Here is a 14,340-nt window from a genome sequence, read left to right on the forward strand (position 1 = left end):
TAAAAATTATGAGAGAAAATGAGAAACAGTTTGGAATCTCTTGCCTGTGTGATCTTTGCCGCACACCTGTCAAAAGCAATTATTAGACACTGGGGCTTCTCATGTTGTTGAAGATGTTTTGACATCCACCAAAATTTCCCATCCTTTAATTCCATATCTTTGTTCTGGGGGATAATCTCTGGGAAAATTTTTTTTTTTTTTCTAGGTTTATAGGTAATTTCTTTTATGTGGTCTTCGCATGATACTTATTTCCCCTTAGTAAATCCAACACTATCCATCTCAATGCAAACAGAGAAAATAAACAAAAGGTTCCTATGTGTGTAAAGGAGAACAGGGGAATTATGAAGAAACAGAGGCCAGTTCCTGAAGTTTCCTCTCTGTTTTTACAAACACAGTATTTGAAACTTACTGCCAAAAAAACAAGTACCAATGACAACAACAGGTGTGTCCAAGGCCAGCCTTGTTGGGGCTCTGAGCAACCTGGTCTGGTGGAAAGTCCCTACTAACAGCAGGGAATTTGGAATGAACGAGATGGTCTTTAAGGTCCCTTCCAACCCAAACCATTCTATGATTCTGTGATATCTACATCATCTTCTCCAATAATTTGATATTTTTATCCAAATACTTTTTAATTTTTGAGTATTTATGTGGTATTTTTACTTCTTGGTCTGCATACAGTTCCTCTGGTATCACATACACTAGCCTATTCACTGTCTTTCCAAAATACAATGTGAATCTGATAACAGATGACTGCTGCTCAGATTTTCTTCTTCTTTGAGAGGGCTCAGCATTAAAAATATAATGCATATTACTGTAATGTTAAAATTGTGCATATTGTGTTGCATTAAGAACCCACAATTCTCAAGGAGCAGGGGAAGCCAATGTAAAAAAAAATTAAATTTACCCACTGACACATAATCCTGCAATGATCTCTAGAACCTGTCAAACAATAATCACTTTATATAGCTAAATACAATCATGCATCATTTTTGCCATAATCTACAGAATAAAATCAACGGCATATAAATATACGCAAAAATCGCCTGTGTAAGTTGCAAAAAATATAAAATGTTTTCAAGCAGTTTGTATGTGTAATCCATTTGATCTCTCAGCATTTTTCTTGTACTCAATCAGAGCAAAAAAAAGCCTCAGCAGGTATTTCTCAGAAATATCTAAATTTGCCTTTTACTGTGATTGATTATTGCTTATGTACAGGAATACATACACCCACAAACCCCACCTCAGCGTGCAGGTTTCAGCACAGAAGCAACCCGAGGGTGGCTTTCCAACCTCTGGAATTTAAATGCCTCTCTCTGTGGAGACTTAGAACAAGATGAGAACTCTAACTGAAGATTAAAGAGGAGCACAAGCTTCGCACACAGAGACATCACTTATTCATGAGCACTTACATATGTGATGCTGTAAGTCGGCAGAGCGAGTGCGTTTTCCCACAGCAGCCCTACGTTCCTCTCATTTCTTGAGAGCCAGACACTGAATTCCACTTTTTAAAGTGGTAATTTGCATATAGTCTAATTGTCCTCTTTAAGTAGTAAACCTTTAACGGGGTAACATTGACTAACATTGCCCATTTTAAGGGACTCTTTTTTCAACATGGAGGCAGCAATTTACACAAATAGCAGTCACTGGCTTTTATTTAACTCAAGAGCATATTAAGAGAAAAGCAACAGAAAGCAGTGTGTAAAGTCCTACTTGGAGGCTGTGGCAAAGCTGACAGTATAATAGAAAAGACTAATCAGTACATAAGAGATTCAAGGTTGCCAGCAATTAATTCTAACAGGAACTGAGCATATTAAGGTGTCTCGGTCAAATCCTAGGAGTTTTGAAAAAATTTAACTTAATCTTTGCCTTCCACTGAGAGTTGGCCAGGGTCCAGACCATCATTCTATGGGGAGATTATAAAATCCCCTTGCACTATTTTCTGTAACTTATTAAGCATATGCTAGACACCTATGGGAAAAAAATAAAAAGGGGAAAAAAACTACTGAACATACTTTGTTGATCACAGAAGGAGTACCTGCTCTTCTTGTCACCCCATTTTTTCAGCTGGTTTAGCTCCCCCTTGTCTCAGTCATTTTCTTAGGTACTGGCAAACTCAAGATGTCAAACATCACTTAAATTTTGTCATACTAGAATATTTGCAGGTATGTTCCTGTCACTTTTGAATTCCAGCTTTCAATCAGAAACACTTCTGATTACTTCCCAGCAGCATAATTTTACAGGCTCAGTAAAAAACTAATTCCACACCAAAATGATAGTACACAGCATTTCTAAGAGAATTATTATTTTTACTGGCTTCAGTGGCAAATGTAGATACTCACATATCTTGTGTTCAAGAAGATTATGTTATGAAGGCAAATTAATTCGAGTGATGGCTAACAATATTTCAGTTTTAACTTGTGAGCAGAATTTGAGCAACTCCATCAGTGCTCTTCTTTTAGGACACTGAAATGGGCAGAGCTACAGAAACTCTTTCACTGGCCACAGGACAGCTAGAAATTATTGCTGATATTTACAGAATCACAGAATATTTGAGTAAGAAGGGATCTTAAAGAACAGCCAATTCCAACACCACTGCTGTGGCAGGGACACATTCCACTAGACCAGCTTGATCATAGCCCCAGCCAACCTGGCCTTGAACACTTCCAGGGACGTTCCTTAGTTTAAATATTATAAAAATGTCTTCACCTCAATGTTTTTAGCTTAAAGGATATAAAAATGTCTTAACATTTTTAAGGTTTTGTGATCACCTGACAATGAAAGAAAGGAAAGCAATGATCTCCAGTGTACCCAGACATACTGCTTCCCATTTTTTGCTTCTTTGTCTGTCCTTTTCCATTTGTTCTCCAAATCCATCACTGGCTTTTTTCCCCACAGGTTGGCTGTGGAACTATCTGTCAGGAGTCTTTATGGCCATCAAGCACTGCTATTAGAATCACTTTGCTTTCCTCAACAAGAACTTCATGCCTTGCTCCTCAGAACCCAAACAGACCATTAACATAATATACTGGCTCTCACTAAAAGAAATGAAAAGGAATTGAATGGATAAACAAGACTTTGTACATTTTATTCCAAGCAGTATTACTCCTTCCTAATTCCTTCTAGAACACACATGGAAAAATCATTTATATGAGAAAGGGGTTTTGTTTTTGTTGGGGTTTTTGGCTTTGTTGGTTTTTGGGGTTTTCTTTTCATGAAATACTTTTCTGGATATGAAGAGGATGAGTTCTCCTATTGTCTTTCTGTATAAAGCATCAATTGCTTGCAAATTTTAGTGTCTCCATACTGTTAGAAGCAGCAGGTGCTGAGTGCCCTTTTTCCTAGACCTAATATCCTTAATTTACTCAATCTTACCTTTACACTTTTACCAGACACTTCATTCTAATAATTTCTTTGTCTTCCACTAATCTGTAGGCTCTGTTCAGTTAACTTGGATCATTCCAGTTCTCCAAACTGGAGCACAGTGAAATCACAGATTTCAGGACAGGATCTAGGATCTGGGAGGAGCACTGGGGGGTGGTCTCTAGTCCCACCTGCTGTTTAGAGCACTGTATCAAGATTGGATAAGACTGTGTCCACTCAGGTTCTCTAAACCCCTGGGTAACACTGATGAGGCTCTGATGAGTCACTGATGGCACTGATGAGTCTGCCAGCACCTGACTCAAATTTCTGGTAACTTGTTCCTAATTACAGCTTTAGATTTTTCTCCTTATAATCAACTGCACTAACTAGGTACATTTTTAGTGGGAACTGAAAACCAGGTAATCAACTTCCCTTGGCATTGTTTTCTGATAATTTTCTCAACTTCTTTCACATTCTTCTAATAGCAATAGAGGGTGCTTGCTGTTAATCCTGGTATCTTTTGGGATCTGCAGTTTCTGTATGACTTTATTTTTCTTATTTAAATGGAGGTTACAAATTCTATATTTTCTATGTGCTCGTTCATCTAAATGTAAGTTAAAAAACCAAAATGCATTTATCTTTTCTATATATTCTCTCTTTTCCAGATCTACAGTTATCTGCAGAACCGTGGATGAAAAGATTTTTCAAGTAGGCATGCAGCAAAAAGTCTAGGAGGAATATTTTATAAATCAAAAAATAAAAATCAGTTTTCTCCTTCTTGCTCTTGCTCCGACTGCGAAATGGAATACACATTAATGTGTTACAATCTAATTTATTTTCTTTTTAAATTATAATCAGGTTCCAGGGTTAGTTTTTCATAGTATAGATTTATAAAAGAAAATAATTCATGACTCCAATTTCCCTTTATCTTATTACATTGATAGTGGAGAGATGGGGCTACTCAAGCATTACAAAGTCATTTTATGTTATTTTGCTGAGGTTATTGTTATTTTATTATTAAATGATTTCTTCTTCTGAGTTTTCTTAAATATGATGATTCATATCCTTAATACATTAAAGGATCACTGTATAGAAATATCTGACCAGAGCCATAGGACTGAATTATGTGTGAATAGATGAAGACACAGCTTAAGTACACAGAAGAGACTCAATCCACGGCATAAGTATAAAGAAAATTTAAAAAAAAAATAGTCTTAAGGACATTAGAAATCTCAGGTCTTATTTTCCTAAGCTATAGTGATTCTAGGTCATACTAAAATTGCAAAATAGTAATTTAAAAATGCCTTGTTATACTCAGACAGAAATACCAATATTTTAGAAATATCTAAAATGTAAAATATATAGGGTTTTGCAATATTGGCAAAAAAACAAGACTAAAATATAAATGAGGCCTCTTTACAGGTTGCAAAAGAAATATCTGTTCTAATAGTTTTCCATTTCTGTCCTTTTTTTCAGTTAAAGGACCTTTCATTTCTTGAAACCAGAAGGCAAGCCACTTCTCATCAGACAGAAATGCATTTGAAGATGTGGTTTTGGCCATGTAATACCAACAGCATCAAGCATTAAATATGGAGAGCTTTATTAGTGTTATTATTAAAGAGATTGGATGGAGATGGTGAAGAGGGCATAACCAGCAATTGTGGGAAATAAAAGTATTATTGGCTCCCACGGAAATGCAGAAAGGGCTGGATCGCTGAGAGAAGGAAAGATTGAAAGTTCCACCACACTAAGCCATCAGGCTCAACCCTTGCAGTTCATAGATTCATAGAATCACAGAAGAGTTTGGGTTGGAAGGGACCTTAAAGACCATTTAGTTACAGATTCCCTGCCATGGACAGGGAGATCTTCCACCAGGACTATTTGCTCAGAGCTCCATCCAACCTGGCTTTAAACACTTTTAAGGATGGGGCACTACAACTTCTATGGGAAAGTGCCTTACAATTCTTGCAGTACAGGTCAGTAGTTCCCAGGGTTGGTCCTCCTTTCCACCCTTCTTAAGTATGGGTACAATGTTTCCCTGTTTCCAGTCGCCTGAGACTTCACTGCCATGGCTTTTCAAGTATCATGAAGAGCGGCTTAGCAGCTACATTTGCTGATTCCCTCAAGACCCTGGAATGCATCCCACTAGGTCCCGCAGATCTGTGTTCTTCCCTTTTACAGTATTGAACACACAAATCAAGAGGATGGAAGAAGAAATTGATAGGCACCAGTGTTCTGTGCAAATAATTTTTAAAGTATATGTGAACGTCCTGGATTCTTTACCAAAGCATATTGCAATACTGAGTAGGAAATTAGATATTTGAGGGTAAATCTTCTCATCATAACTCCTTTTTAAGTTAATATTTTTCATCATTTTTAATGCAAATTTGTACATAGTAAGTTTTAAACTGCATAGTGGTTGGTCAGACAAGAAATACAGAATTATTTCATTTCCTTTGAGACAAATTTTTTTGTTAAGGGCCCTTTTCCACTACATAAGTTTGTGTGATTGTAACAAAAAGAATCTACAAATATAAGAACCAGCATTTTGAAACTTGCAGCAGAGGACTTGTGGTTCATCATTTCTGAAAACATGGAGCTGATAATAAGCCAATTTTACTTCTGAAAAAGGGTAAATAAATGATGTGTATAGAAAACCATGTGAAGAAGTCTGATACTGCAAATGTCTAACCACATGGTTTCAGCAGGAGGTTAGGAATATAAATAGGAGTTAAGAACCCCTGCTGAACCTGGAGCATGGTTAACTTTATATATTTGAGTAATATTTAAATCAATGATATGCTATTAAGTAATCTTGTATTTAAAGGAATAAAGCTGAGAATATTCTTCTCAGTTACATGCAGTTACTTACACATCATTCAATATCCTTTTATTTTCATGTAATTTAAATTCACATTTCAGTTTTCCTTCTGGTTTGATGAACTGCATAAATGTTTGGTTTATTGATATTTTGTGAATAATGAGCTCCACTGGTACATTCTTGTAACTGATAAAATACCCGCAAGCTCCACATTTATTCAGCACAATATATCTTTTTGATTCTGAGTTGCTAAATATAAGAAATTTGATCCTAATGATATTTGAAAATAATGAGAAGACTTAGTATCAATTAATTGTAATAAGTAGAAATATTTGTTTGACATGTCACACTATTATTTTTTTAGTGGTATAAATCCATCTTATTTTACCAATTCACTTATAATACTATGGCCATAATATATATAAATAGTTCCCGTATCAAAATGCATAATTTTATTAATGTATTTTTACTGCTTATTTTAAAATTAATAAAACATTGTTGCTGTGTTTGACTATTTTATATTCACAACTATTAATATTGTATTATATTTACACATATACTAATTACAGTCATATATACACAAATGCAAAAAACCTCTAACCTGCTATAAGGAAGGAGAAAAAGCTTCACTGTTTTCATTCTAGTCAGACTAAGAGTGTCCATGGCTCTCAATCCTGAATGGGAAATAAAGGCTTCAGGTAAATTCAAGTTTCAAAAATTGAATCCATCTACCTCTAGACCAGTATAATCTCTGGGTAATATTTTTGGTGATGAATCTCTGGTAACTAAGAAACATACCAAGCAGGTTTTATATATAGAAAGCAAAAGCATTGCGAGAGCTACTTTAATTTTCTTCGGATAGAAGAGAAGTTCTTCCAGCTTTAAGGCTGCTGCAGACCTCTAGTTTAAAGAGTCCAACAGACTGAATCATTGATATTGAGAGCATCTTCAAACCACCACTGAAACTGAAAAAAAAACAAAAAAAAGTTTGATCTTTTTGCTGTTGATAAGTGATGTTTTTCATGTGTGTGTGTGCGTCCTAATTTTCTGTACAAAACTTTGGTACATGACAAGCCAGGCTGTTTCACAAACACTGCATCTGTGGACAAAGGAAACAAAGGAAATTAGATGGCACAGTTGTAGCATGGCATGTTAAAGTCTCTTAACTTACAGCTTTCAATTTTACACTTGTAAAAAAAGTTAATTTCATTTTACACTTGTAAAATATTCTTATACAGGAAGATGCAATGAATACACAGATTGTGACTGTCATATTTCAGATGTGAGATTTCTTGCAGCAGAATGTTTCTTTAGTAGTCTATAAAATTTTTAAAAGATTCAGTCTGGGCAGACACAGTTGTCTAAAGTTACCCTTTTTTATCCAAATCATCCTCTTAGTCAGTCAAAAATAACTATGTTTTCTGTCACTTTGAAACTTTCAAAATCTTACATTGACTCTTATGGTACAGAAACATACCAAGGCAGGTGACACACTGCTTTTCCAAGGAAGAAATGTTACATTTATAATTATAGGTTCTAACTACCTTTGCCTCTAAAATGTCATAGATAAGTGAGAAATGGCATTTTAGTCTATTCTAAATCATTCAGGATTTAAGGCACCAGAGGCTACTACTGATGTTTGATCTTGTCCTAGGTATAAAGCAGACAATTTGTAACAGCTGTGACATTATAATAATAAATATATCTGCATTTTCACTCAAACATAAAGCATGTAATAACTTCTCTAACAGTTAAGACAGTATCATTATGATCCACTCACCTTTGGTATATCTGATAGCATTAAAATAACAATGTTATCAAGGCTGCATCAGAGACTTCTTTTTGTGGCCTTTAGGTAGAAAATAATAGCAGATTGGTGTGGTTTTACTACTGATTTTAAACCTAACATATCAAGGAGATGCTACCCATAGGAGGTCTACATAGGAGGATCTTTTTAGAGAAATTTGGGACAGACTAAGAAAAAAGCTATTAATTCTAATCCATAATTGTTATCAGGTATTAACAAAAGTACTTAACTGTAGTAAAGAGGTTCAAATATATTAAAAAAGCTCTTAGCCATCAGAACTAAAAATGTAATAGATGGGAAAGAACTGATTTAACAGAAGTCAGCCTGGAAGTCCAGGAATTAATAATTCCTGGTCCAAATTTGTCTATAAACACTAAACCCAGTAAAATGCCACTGTAAAAAACGTAACAGAGAAGATAAGCAAGAAGAATATCAAAAGAAAGTTCACAAAATGGGAATATTTTTTTCAGAAGTGTTTCTTAGTTTAATTTTCAATACTATCACTTTCAGTGGTGAGTCATGACATCAAATGCAGCAAAACACATCTATAACAGAAAAAAATAATATCATTTCAGGCCAATTGAATATATCAACTTAGTTATCCAACAACAAACTACAAATAACATTTCTCAAAAATCATCAACTTTCTTAACTTTGAGTGAGATTACCAGAGCACTACTTTTCACCAGATCTCATTTTTCTCTTCCAATTATTGTGAATCTTAGAGAGATTTTTTTTTTTCCTTCATTTTTTGGTTCAGAATATTGTATTTTTGAAGCAAGGTAGAGCTACATGATATGGAATCTTGCCAGCTTCCGATTAACAATAAAAATGTTAAGAGTATTGGACTGTAATATAATGATAAGATTAAACTGTGAAACAGGTTTGATTATAAAAGACCTCATCTGAATAAAAGGTAATCCGGATGTGAAATGTTATATATTATGGTTGAGAAGAAATAATAAACCAACTTATACATATACTAAAAGTTAAAATATTCAATTATATTTTAGAAGACATTCTTATCAGTGAAACACACTTGTTCTGCCAAAATAAAAGTTGCATAATTGGAAATGAAAAAGTTATAGCTGTGTCCTTCAACTTTTTCCAAGGTGCTTGTTAATTCTTTTTCTGTAAGAGCACTTATCTTATTTCGGGGGGGGGGGGGGGGGGCTTATCCAATTTTTATTTCATTCAGTTATTTTTCTCTTAGCTAGACTATTCCTGTAAAAATCTCCCGTGCAGATCCCATGCAATACTTAGGATAAGTATTAAAGCAGTAACCCATGGACCTACATGAACATTTGCTTATTCATTTTGGACATGGAAATAATGCAGGACACAGCTTTTCTTTACCCATGCTCATACTGTACTTTTCAGTTTGATTAGTCAGCCTGTTCTGAAGGTGTGAGCTTTATGCTTTTGGTAAAATGTGGTTTCAGGTATCATGGTAGGTTTAGTCAGGCTTTTATAGAGACCTTGCTACCTCCTAATTCAGTTTCCAATACAAACACAACATATTAGCTTTTTCAGAATGATCAAATACAGTGGCTGTTTGAATTAGATAAAATCAAAACATTAAATTTGCTGAACGGTACAAGTATTTGACTGACAATTCATTTACTCATCTCAGATTCAGTAGAGGTTTTGTAAAATCCCTCTCAAACCTAGAACAAATTTTAGGACTTAATCCCACCAATCCTCCAAAGCTGAAAAACATAAAAAATATCAAATTAGTTTTGCAGTGTGTCCTGTTGGTCATGCAGGTCAGCAGATTCAGGCTGCAGAAAACAAAGTGGTAGGTTAATGGGTCAAACTGAAAGCTGAAATGTATTTTATTGTGTCCCAGGATCTAACCAAGTAATTCCTCTTCAAGGGATTGTAAGGAACCAAGGATCACAGAAGCTCAGAGGTGTCACAGGTTGACTACATTGGTAACTCCACACTAACACCCCCTCCCATCTGTGACTGTTTACCTGGTATCAAATTAACAAACCCCTCTCACGAGTACTTTTTAATTCTGTTACACTAAGGAAGCCTCCTGTTTTTCTGCTCAAGGCAGAAGCTGTTATTCTTTAGGCACCTCAGAACATTGCAATGGACACAGTTTTAATTCACCACCACTAGGTTTTCTGACCCAGATGAGCATACACAGACTTATGCAAAAAAAAAAGGTCATTGAAGGAAATGTGAAGTTAGGAGCTGGGACCCAAAAGTTCACTGTGTAGTCCTGTGATTCTTTGCACCATGAGAACAAGCCACTTGCTGCTGTGAATTTACAGACATTATTATTGCCATCAAAAGTAAGCAGATTACACCCTATCAGATGAATGGTAGGAGATACCATTATAAAAGCCACAATCTTAATGAAAATATCTAATTTCATGGTCTGCTGCTACCATAATTTTCAGAATTTCAGAAAAATATTTTTGTTTCTACTCTAATTCTGTTTAAGATATTGTGTTGGAGGTTTTCATTTAGATAATGTGCATACCCTCATATTTGAAATTAAAATATTCATAGATTTTCTAGATCACTAGGGAAAACAATTGTATTACATGCTGGTATGCTGTTGATCCTTTATAGATGTTTGAGCAGCACTCAGCATTCATTTTCCACTTTGCTTTCTCTATCTAATGAGGAATTCTTTAGTGGACTTCACTGTGAAGTTCAGCAGAATATAGAGAATATTGAAAACAGAGAAATATGGAGAATACGCTTCATGTTGTCTCAAGTTTATTCTTCTAGACATGCTATTTTACATGAAATAACCCAAATATGACTGCAGCTTTCTTTCTCCATTGGCAATTGGTACTGTTCTAGTTCAACAACAGTTGGTAATACTATATTGGTTCTGTTACTGTTAAGAAAGCAGAAGTAAAATAAGCTTTAATGTTCCATTGAAGAGGCAGGACATGCATGACATTCCATTTTGCCCACATGTATAAATGAACATGGACAGGTCCTATCTGTAAAAAAAAAAAAAAAAAAAAAAAAAACACGGAAGAGAAAAGACAACTAAAGGTTCAGCAAAGCTTGATTTTGGAAGAATGCTCTTCATAAACACTTTGGTGCATAACTTCACGGTTAACTGAAAATATGCTAGTACAGCATCTTTACAGGTTATTGTTACATGGCTTGCAAAAGTCTAAAACTATTCCAAATGTCAACATAAATGCTAAGAATACCTTCCAGCTAGGAAAAAAGCCCACTGAATCTGGGCTCATTGCATTACATTTCACTTCATTTCGTTTCATTTCATTTCATTTCATTTCATTTCATTTCATTTCGTCAGACTTCACTCAAAGCAACTAAAAATATAAATTTAACTTTCACATGTAAAAAAAATTCATTTTATCAAATGTCAGCTGAATTTTGTATTATTTTCCTTACTTGCCAATCTATATAGCACTATGGTCTTGGGAAGAGCTACTGGAAAGCTGCCCAATGGAAAAGGATCTGGGGCTGCTGGGTGACAGTGGCTGAACATGAGCCAGCACGTCTCCAGGTGGCCAAGAAGGTCAGTGGTACCCTGGGTCTGTATTAGGAAGAGTGTGGCCAGCAGGACCAGGGCAGTGAGCATCCTTCTGTACTTAGCACTGTGGAGGCCACACGAGTTTTGGGCTTCTCACTACAGAAAGTACATTGAGGTGCAGGAACATGTTCATAGAAGGGCAATGGAGGTGGTGAAGGGTCTGGAGCCCAAGTCTGATGAGGAGGGGCTGAAGGAGCAAGGGCTGTTTAGCCTGGAAAAAGAGGGCTCAGGAAGACAACAACTCCCTGAAGGGAGGGAGTAGCCTGGTGGGGATAGGATTCTTCTCCCAGGCAACCAGTGAGAGAATTGAAGGAAACTACCTGAAGATAACACAGGGGAAGTTTAGATCAGATGTTAAGAAAAGTTTATTCACCAAAAGAATTGTCAGGTATTGGAACAGGCTGACCTGGGAAGTGGTAAAGTCACCACCCCTGGAAGTATTTAAAAGGAGTGTAGATATGGCACTCAGGGACGTGGTTTAGTGGCGACTCAGCAGTGTTGGGTTAATGGTAAGGACTCCATGATCTTAGAGATCTTATCCAACCTAAATGATTCTACTCTAGGAAGTCCCCTCCTTTAAAAAAATATTTGCAATCCATTATTGCATTTTAGCAAAACAAGTCAGCTAAACATCACCTTTACAGCCAAAATGCCCTAGTAGGCATATTTTGTACCACAATTAAATATATCTTTTCGTCTGTATTTAAATTCAATATTTTTGCTGCAGCCATTTTGCAATTGTGCCAATGTGCTGCTTAAAAGCATATTATGGTAACAGTTTTGCTCCAGATCCTGGAAAAAGAGTCTTGTAAAGCACAGAAGTTTTGATGCATATGGAAGCTAATAGAGTTATTTCCACCATGTGTATGTGCTGGAAATCAGACTCAATCACCTGGCCAGTGCATTTTAAATTTGGCAATCTTTCCACTCAATTGAGATTAGCAGATTGTTGAACATTCATGGGTCAGAACTTTTTATTAGAAGACCCTGGTATTATGTTCTTGCTTAAAACAATTCATCATTGCTCTTTCCATCTGAAGAACTTTTACCTTTTGAGAGTTAATTTACTATATAATGTTTCATTTGATAGGCCCTGAACCTTCTGCTCACAAGTTACTTGACATCACATTTTCCCTAATCTTTAAGTTTCAAAATCATGGTTGATTTCCTTGTAATGAATAATTAATAAAGTAAACTGTTCTGCTGGATGAATTAGGAAGGAAAGCTAAATAGCCTTTTCCCTTCATAGTTGGGGTACAAAAGTGTTATTTCTAAAGAAGGGTATGAATAGATGCATAAATGTTCAACTCTTTCACAGACCAGCAGTGGCTCTCTGGAGACATCCAGCCAAATTTAGTCACAGGGCACACTGACTCTGTCATTCAGTACCATACAAGTGCTATACATTGGAGCTAGGGTAATGTATTTTATCATGGTCATATTATCTATATGTAAACAACAACAACAACAACAACAACAACAAAAAAGAGCCTAGGTTTTGGTACAGATAAACATTAAGAAACTGCATTACAAGGGTTTACATAAGGGAAAATCCAAACCAAATACCTGACCTGATAAAGTGCAGTATTTCTTCATTAACTTTTTAAAATCTTTCTGAGGTCTTCTGAGTTCTCCTAATATAAATTGAATTGCTATACTAAGTGATCATCACAAAAAATAAAAAGCAAAGCAACAAATAAGACCAAAAATAGAACATCTGCACTGCAAATTTTACCAAAGCTAAGCATACAGCTTTTATAATGAATTACTTTACAGTGGCAGCTGACAACAGAAAGCATTGTAGTTATGCTTCAGTGTGTTCCAGAGCACATCTGCAGAAATCTCTACTTTCTCTTGAAATCCCAGTCTTCTATTTCTACATCCCAGAAGAAAAACACATATTCATGTTCAGAAATTATATACAAACTTTCATTTAGCATACAAGTAATTCAGCTGAATTAAAACAGAAGTAGCAACAGCAAATTTTACATCAGAAAATAGTAGATGTATAATTTTTAATAACTTGGAGTAATCTTCGTTACCAGAATGTCAAGGATTCCTATAAAAGCAAATATCCCAGCACACATCATGTTTCTTAGATTTAGTGAATTCCATCTTGCTCCTACAAATTCCAAAAGAAATTTCTTTACCCCTTTCTCTGGACTAAAACTTAGAGTTTCTCAGAGAAGTAAGAAACTGCACTTCTCTTTAAGCTAATAACAGCTCCTGAATGAGTCTCTTTTGTAATTTAAGAAGCCTAAGGGTGTAATTATACAAATGAATTATTGAAAGGTAATTTTACTCTATTTTGTCCATTCTGTTCAAAGCCTACATATTTATGCTCATTCTCTGAGGTAACTGATTTGGAGAACATAAAAATATAAAGTATTATGCAACAAATGATGGTGCCCTACTTACGAGAATATTAATATTTTCTTTCTTACATTAAAAAAAAAGTACAGAATATTAATTTCAAAATCAGTAGGAGAAACTTCTCATTAGGAAAAACAATCTCTTTAAAAAACCCACTCTTCCCTAACATTGCATTACCAAAAAATTGTAAGCTAATATTTCAAATTTCCTTTTTATTGTTTGCCTTTCAGTTCTGAGCCTTGCAGGGCTTTTCATGATCACCTTTCATAAGCTAGAAAGGAGATTTTCTCTATGTGAATTCTGAAATAAGCATGGGCTTATATAGCTCCAATTTAATAGCAGCTATAGTGATACTTCTGATTAAAAGTCCCACATCATGCAGGGGAAATATTGTGAATGTTTTAGTGCAAGGAACATCTTCAAGAAGAAATCTCAGTGATCTGG

This window comes from Vidua macroura, chromosome 4 (genome assembly GCF_024509145.1).
Source record: "Vidua macroura isolate BioBank_ID:100142 chromosome 4, ASM2450914v1, whole genome shotgun sequence".
NCBI lineage: Eukaryota > Metazoa > Chordata > Aves > Passeriformes > Viduidae > Vidua > Vidua macroura.